This window comes from Lolium rigidum, chromosome 7, assembly GCF_022539505.1.
Source record: "Lolium rigidum isolate FL_2022 chromosome 7, APGP_CSIRO_Lrig_0.1, whole genome shotgun sequence".
NCBI lineage: Eukaryota > Viridiplantae > Streptophyta > Magnoliopsida > Poales > Poaceae > Lolium > Lolium rigidum.
In genome coordinates this window covers 359,939,222-359,947,997 of record NC_061514.1, presented here as the reverse complement: position 1 = coordinate 359,947,997, position 8,776 = coordinate 359,939,222, and positions in this window count along the sequence as shown.

Sequence of the window (8,776 nt, the reverse complement as noted above, 5' to 3'; positions counted from 1 at the left end):
GCCGGCTCCTCTAACTTTGCTTCTACGAAGTCAGGGCCCTGACATAGGCTATATCTACCACCCAAAGCACATCCAACAGTTCTCCTTTGCTTAGTACTACTACCTGTTACTCAACTGAATCGTGTGACAAATCCAGCTGTGCATTGTCATTGTTTAACTGAACCGTTCAACAACCAACCAACCTCTTGTCGCAATGTCGCCTACTCCTATGCGACTCGTCTCCATGGCCACACCACCGTCCACCGCTCGCCACGGCATCCGCCCTTCCCCGCCGTCCTCCCTGTCTCTGTTTCCCTTTTCCCTAGCCGAGAGGCCCTTTCCCCATCATAGTGCGGGTCAAACTCCCTAGCTTCGAACGTGAGCCAGTTGTCGGACGTGGCGAGTGTTGATAAGCCAACAGGATGGCAAGCTCACATCCCGCCATGACACTGTTCGGTTCTCCTCGAACAACTACCACGCGACGTCGACCGACATGTAGTGGCGCTGGCGCTCCTTCTTTCCACCGCGAGACGAGCCAGACGGCCATGGTTCGAAATGTGGAACGGCCACCCCTTGCCTATGTCTTCGGTGTGATTGAAATCGGGAGAAAACTTAGGAAGAAGTGGCTATGGTGGGGACGCTGGATGTGGGGGAAATGGCCGTGGAATGCTTCCTTTAGAAGCGATTTTTTTTTAAATAATACATATATTTTTATAAATTTTACAAATAATATACGATTTCAAAATTTTCTAAATATCGAACTCGATCGGTCGACAGTCGGCCGATCGGTCAATTGTTAACAGACCAGATAAAACATAACATGTGCATAGCCTGGTCGGCAGCTAGTGTGCCAATCGGCCACCTGTCCGCCGATCGGCTGCTATCCGGCTGTAATATTTGAAAATCACGTATTAGTTATAAAAATGCTGAAAAAACGTATAATTTAAAAAAACCGCTCCTTTTGTTACATGGATGCTCATACTATGAGGTGGAGGGAACTCGCGACAGGCAAGGGAAAGAGATGAAAGGGCATTTTGGCTGTAAACTCAGCACATCACTGCATCTTCCCTCCAAAACTGAGCCGCAACAGCAGCAACTAGTACTAAGCCCAAGAGAACCGTTAGATAAGCTTTGTGTGGTGGATGTAGCCTATGTCAGGATCCTGACTTGGTAGAAGCGAAGTTAGACGAGCCGGCTCTGAGGGGCAGGGAAGGTGACAAGTCCAACGAAGGACGGTGAACCCCTTTTGACCCATGAAAGGAAAATGTTTGTTACTCACTTCCTTTTTTTTTTTTGAAACGAGGCAAAAGCATTGCCTTTTATGTTGATATAGAAGGAGCAAACATAGAGGCCTAGGCCAACGGACAAAAGAAAAGGAACAAGAACGAAATTATGTCGTTATGTCTCTGCTAGGTGTTTTGCTCCCGCCAAGATTCAGTTCTTGCTCTCATCCTTTATCTTCTAAAGGCATGGAAGCCTTGTTGCTGAAAACCCTGGCATTTCGCTCCTTCCACAGCTCCCATGTTATCATAGTGACGGCAGATTTCAAGCCCCCCGGGCAGGCGGTAGACGATCTCGTGATGGCATGTCAGTACTGTAGAACACTTTCGCGGCCCGATCCCAAATCCAAAAGCAAAGATGGGCACGAGAGCCAGGTGGCCGCGTGCTGCCAAACCCTCTTGGAGTATCTACACTCAAAAAGAATGTGTCTTGCGGTTTCCGTCTGGCATTTGCAAAGCTGGCAAGTAGGTTGATGAGGCCAACCACGGATTGCAAGGCGGTCGGAGGTCCACAGCCTATTCTGGACAGCAAGCCAAGCAAAAAAATGGCATTTTGGGGGGGCCCATGTCTTCCAAACAATGTTCTTGAAGGAGCAGGGAATTGATCCCATGAACTGGGCTTTGTAGGCCGATTGGGTGGAGTAGGAGCCGCTAGGAGTGAGGGTCCAAGTGATGCTGTCGTCGATTCCTGGGGTGAGGACAATGTCCTGTAGCAGTCCCCAAAGGGCGACGAACTGGGACATGTGCTCCACCGTGAAGTTGTTGACGGAAATGTCTGTAATCCATTTGTCATGGTCAAGCGCATCTTGAACACATCTTTTCTTTCTTTTGGATTCCTCAAAATTTTTAGGCGCGATGGATTGGAGGGTTTTGCCATTAAGCCAGGAGCTGGACCAAAAGGAAGCTTTGCAGCCATCACCGATAGAGACCTTAGTTGCCGCATTGAATAAGGTCTTGTCTGTTTCATCATTTGGGGTTTCGAGTCCCACCCAGGGCTTCTCCGGAGCCACCCACTCGAGCCAAAGCCAACGTAGCCGCAGTGCACGCGCAAACTTGTCAAGGTCCAGGATACCCAGACCACCAAGGTTCTTGGGACGACAGACCTTTGTCCAGCAGACTTTGCATTTCCCTCCAGCGACGGATGTCTTGCAAGCCCAAAGCATCCCTCTCCTGATTTTGTCGAAGGCCTTCAGGGTGGCCTTGTCAGCCTTGAGAGCAGTAAGTAGGAAAATGGGCAGAGCCGTCAAGACAGATTTTACCAGAGCGGCACAACCTGCACGATTAAGGAACTTGGCTTTCCATGGGTTGAGGCGCGATGCAGCTTTGTCAATGTAAGCCATCAGGTCCACGCGGCGAAGGCGTCCAAGCGACAATGGCAGGCCCAAGTACTTGATGGGGAAATTGGCGAGCATGGCAGGGAAGCCTGTCATGACATCTATGAGGTTGATATCATCGCACCGAATGGGAGCCACCGAACTTTTTGTCACATTAGTCACCAATCCAGTGACCTCCCCAAAATTTTGAAGAAGAGCCTTGAGGTTAGCAACATCCCGAGCGTCGGGCTTTAAGAATATAACCACATCATCGGCGTAGAGTGATATGCGGGACTTGATAAATCCTCCCGGTAAAGGCTGCAGAAGACCGGCTTGAGTGGCTAGCTCAAGGATCCGCGGCAGTGGGTCCATGGCCAGATCAAAAAGCAGGGGAGATAGCGGGTCGCCCTGCCGCAGACCACGAGCATGAGAAATGTCGTTGCCGGGAATCCCATTAAGCAGAACTCTAGAGGTCGAAGATGAAAAAAGAAGCGCAACCCAAGCACGCCATCTTGGAGGAAATCCGCGCTTCTGCATTAAGTCCAGAATGTAATCCCAACGGACCGAGTCGAAAGCTTTGGCAATGTCGAGCTTGATAAGCAAGGCCGGGGAGCGTTTTTGATGAAGGCGTCGAGCCACGTTTCTGACGTACATGAAGTTATCATGTATGCTCCGGGACTTAATGAAGGCGCTTTGGCAAGGAGAGATGATGTTGTTCATCTTTGGATGGAGCCTTAGAGCCATTGCCTTTGCGATGATCTTCGGGACAATATGGATGAGGCTGATTGGCCTAAAGTCCGAAATGGATTCCGCTCCATCCTTCTTAGGAAGCAAAGCAATATTAGCCGTGTTGATGACGTGCAGATTATTGATAGAAAGCTCGGAGAAGGCGTTTATGACGTTCATGAAGTCGAGCCCGACGACCGGCCAACAAGCACGAAAGAAGTTAATGGTGAAACCATCTGGACCAGGGGCCTTGTCCGCAGGCATATCCATAATGGCCTGCAAGATCTCATCTTCAGAGAAAGGGAGTCCGAGATCCTCAAGATCTTCAATGGTCGGATCGATGACCTCCCAATTAAAGTCCAGGGGGCGCGGAGCAATGGCTCCAAGAACCAACGAGAAGTGGTCGTGGATGTGTTGCTCCTTTTCAGCATGTGACGTAACCCATCCCTCATTCCGCTTTAGCCTCTGAATAAGATTCTTCCGGCGACGAGAGTTTACACGTAGATGGAAGAATTTGGTATTCGCGTCTCCCTCGCGAAGATAGTTGATCCTCGAAGCTTGACGCTTGCGGGCACGTTCAAGCACAGCTAGGCCCATGACACGACGCTTGAGGGCGGCACGAAGATTCTTCTCCTCCGGCGTTAGGGTGCGCGACTCTTGTGCCACATCAAGCTGAAGAATAACATCCAAGCCCATGATGAGTTGCTGCTTATGATTGGAGAATAGTCCCTTGCTCCACGCCCTGAGCACGGAGATTCTTCTCCTCCGGCGTTAGTTGTTTCATCCTTCACCCGTGGGTAACAAAGACCGCGCCAAACACCAGGAAAAGATCATTAACTTGGCAGGGACTTTTACGGTTTCTTTTAGTCATACGGATATGAAAAGGGGAACGCTACGCGTCGGTTGTACGATGGGGAGCCCAGAAATCGGTCGTTCTCCGCGCCGTAGGATCGTGATCCGACGTCCAAAATCATCCGCAACGTAATTTTTGCATTTGCCCCCCCGGTTTTCGGAAACTCAACCCGCAGTCCTAATCTTCCTCAATTAAACTGAAAGGTATATCCCTTTGGACACGATCTTCCTCATATTTACAGCAAAAATGCCACCCTAGGACAGATCCGACTCAGATCGAGTATTGCAAAAATCACTCACTTGGCTTACAAAAAATATATACTATTACAACAAAAATTTCACAACACAAAATTAAAAAATAATGTTATAAAATGTGGTTAAACAACAACTATTTATCTACAGGTTGGTTAACAATAAAAATCGATAGCAATTACAACAAAAATCGACATCTATTACAATAAAAAGATGATTACAACAAAAATGGTTAAGCAATAATAAATTTGGTACAAATTTAATTACAACAAAATTTACCATTTATTTTAGTAAAAATTATAGACGATTACAACAAAAATCACAAACTTGTGACAAACGCCCCGGTAAACATTACAACATCTCGTCTGTGCTTTGGCTACAAAACTTGTATGCCTTTGTTACAAAAATTACTAACTTATACAACATCGAGAAAGTCACAAAAAAATTTGTTCATAGCAGACTAGACCACACCGATACTGCGTTGCCAGTCAAGGGTTTGATGCACATGCTAGCAGGAAGAGAAGCAACGCTGCATCAACTAGCAATGCAACCTGTGCTGTTTTTAAGGAGAAACGTGCATGCATTCTACATTCACATGGGCTGATGGGCTTCCGCCGAGTGCACATGGGCTGATGGGCTTGGAAAAAAAACGAGCGGAAGGTGGCCAGACGGGAGGGCGCGCGCCAGCGAGGCACGACCGATCCCAAGCGCGGGATCGGTCACCGGATACGGAGCGTTTTCCATATGAAAAGCATAAATTTGAGATGTTATTGCTAGTTACATTCTACAGATAGAAAGATGAGTTGTGTCTGATTGTGCCAAAAAAATATTTTTCATGAGGTATGACCTAATGTTTTATTCCTATATGATTTGCACTATAAGATTTCTATAGGATTAGTTCCTATAAAATATGTTCCTATAAATCAAAAAACTAGTGTAGGAAAAAATTCCTAATCTAAATCCTACACAATTCCTATACGAATCCTATGAATCAAAGAAGCCTACCTTTACAACTTGTTCCAACCTCTTCTATCTTCTTCATATTTTGGGCTATCTGATCTCCCATCAAAATATTTCCTCTACGGCCTCTTCGCTTCACTGATCATGCTATTAACTGGTTATAAGTTTCGAGGAATACATAAACCCTCACGGGGCTGTAACCGCCATAGCCGTCTCCCAACCTCTTGATTGATAGAACTATGAGCTAGTCGATGAGCTTTTTCATTGGAGCATCTAGATTCATGTTTGAACACCGCCTCCTCAAAAGAAGGCGCCATGTCCTTGATGTCCCTTGTAATCATCCCATACGCACCAATATAGGGTTGCTCAAGGTTGTTAACTACTTCCAAGCAATTTGTCGCCACAAAAATTCAACGAAGGTCCATATCTTGTGCCAATGCTAGCGCTTCTCGGCAAGCGAAGGCTTCGAGCATAGATGGGGTATAGGAGCCTTGAACTGTGATGGCCGAGGCCCCCAAGAACACCCAAATCTCACTCCGACACACCACTCCAAGCCCCCCTCCCTCCGTCGTCTTGGTCGTCGTTGCATCTGTATTGAACTTCGCACAACCTGGTGTGGGGAAGGTATCTATCTCCATGTTGACCCAACCGAGGCGATCTTCCGCTGACTCCCACCCAAAGGTGGAACTTGATCCAGCTTGTCAAGAAACCTTCTGACGAAATTGATCGTTGACAAAGGGCTCTATTGGTCTTCATCATGGATAAGCCACCGTCATGCATACCAAATCTCCCAGAGTTACCACCATCTTGCTAAAAGTAGTGTGATATAACGTCTTGATCATTAAGAAAAGCCACTGCTTGGTTGTCGATGATGACCCACAAGTATAGGGGGTGTATCGTAGTACTTTCGATAAATAAGAGTGTCGAACCCAACGAGGAGCAGAAGGTGTTGACAAGCAGTTTCGATGAAGGATTCACTGGTAAATGCTCACGAGACAAGTTTTCGTGGGGTTTTGATATAGCAGATAAATAAAATACAAGTAAGTAAAATGCGGGAATAATAATTGCAGCAAGTGGCCCAATCCTTTTTTAGCACAAAGGACAAGCCGGTTTGTTTACTTATGATGACCAAACGTTCTTGAGGACACACGGGAATTTAGTCTAGTGCTTTCGCTTCATATAGTTGATTAATCTTCATTGTTTTAATAAGTGTTGTGTGGGTGAACCTATGCTAATGCACCGCCCTTCCTAGGACTAATACATACTTGTGATTAAACCCCTTGCAAGCATCCGCAAATACAAGAAAGTAATTAAGATAAATCTAACCACAGCCTTAAACTCTGAGATCCTGCTATCCCCCATGCATCGATATACCAACGGGGGTTCAGGTTGCTGTCACTCCAGCAACCCCACAATTAGCAAACGAATACAAGATGAATTCCCCTAGGCCCATAAAGGTGAAGTATCATGTAGTCGACGTTCACTGACACCACTAGAAGAATAACACCACAACTTAAATATCAAACCATTAAATATTACTCAACATAGTTCACTACTAACATTTAGACTTCACCCATGTCCTCAAGAACTAAACGAACTACTCACAAGACATCATATGGAAGATTGTCAGAGGTGATATGATGATGGATAACAGTCTTAACATAAACCTTAATTCAACGGTTTCACTCAATAGCATCAATAACAAGGAGTAATCAACACCGGGAGAGTTTTCCCTATGAAATAATCAAGATTCAACCCTAGATGTTACAGCGGAGACGAGGTGCAGCGGTGGAGATGACGGTGTCAGTGGTGGAGATTGATACGTCTCAAACGTATCTATAATTTCTTATGTTCCATGCTACTTTTATGATGATACTCACATGTTTTATACACACTTTATGTCATTATTATGCATTTTCCGGCACTAACCTATTGACGAGATGCCGAAGAGCCAGTTGTTGTTTTCTGCTGTTTTTGGTTTCAGAAATCCTGCAAAGGAAATATTCTCGGAATTGGACGAAATCAACGCCCAGGGTCTTATTTTTCCACGAAGCTTCTAGAAGACCGAGGGAGATACGAAGTGGGGCCACGGGGTGCCGACACCATAAGGCGGCGCGGCCAGGGTGGGCCTCACGCCGCCCTGTGGTGTGGGGCCCCCGTGCCTCCTCCAACTCCGCCCTTCCGCCTACTTAAAGCCTTCGTCGCGAATACCCCAGTACCGAGAGCCACGATACGGAAAACCTTCCAGAGACGCCGCCTGATGTCTACGGGAGCTTCTATTCTTGTAGACAGTGTTGGGCCTCCAAGAGCAGAGGTTTGTAGAACAGCAGCAAGTTTCCCTTAAGTGGATACCCAAGGTTTATCGAACTCAGGGAGGAAGAGGTCAAAGATATCCCTCTCATGCAACCCCGCAACCACAAAGCAAGAAGTCTCTTGTGTCCCCAACACACCTAATAGGTGCACTAGTTCGGCGAAGAGATAGTGAAATACGAGTGGTATGAATAAGTAGTAGCAACGGCACCGGAAAAGTGCTTTGCCCGAGGACAAGTAAACAAGCAGTAGTAACGCAGCGAGTAGTAACGCAGTAAAACAGTAAACAAGCAGCGATAGCAGATATTTAGGAACAAGGCCTAGGGATTACACTTTCACTAGTGGACACTCTCAACATTGATCACATAACGGAATAGATAAATGCATACTCTACACTTTTGTTGGATGATGAACACATTGCGTAGGATTACACGAACCCTCAATGCCGGAGTTAACAAGCTCCACAATAATGCTCATATTTTAGTAACCTTTAGTGTAAGATAGATCGAAAGACTAAACCAAGTACTAGCATAGCATGCACACTCGTCACCTTCATGCATATGTAGGAGGAATAGATCACATCAATATTATCATAGCAATAGTTAACTTCGCAATCTACAAGAGATCATGATCATAGCATAAACCAAGTACTAACACGGTGCACACACTGTCACCTTTACACACGTGCGGGAGGAATAAAACTACTTTAATAACACATCACTAGAGTAGCACATAGATAAATTGTGATACAAACACATTGCAATCATAAAGAGATATAAATAAGCACCTCACTATGCCATTCAACGAGTGAATAAGTATTCCGTGAAATCTAGCCTAAGAGACCCACACGGTGCACACACCTGTCACCTTTACACACGTGGGACTAGGAGTCTCCGGAGATCACATAAGTAAAACTCACTTGACTAGCATAATGACATCTAGATTACAAGCATCATCATATGAATCTCAATCATGTAAGGCAGCTCATGAGATTATTGTATTGAAGCACATAGGAGAGAGATGAACCACATAGCTACCGGTACAGCCCCGAGCCTCGATGGAGAACTACTCCCTCCTCATGGGAGCAGCAGCGGTGATGAAGAT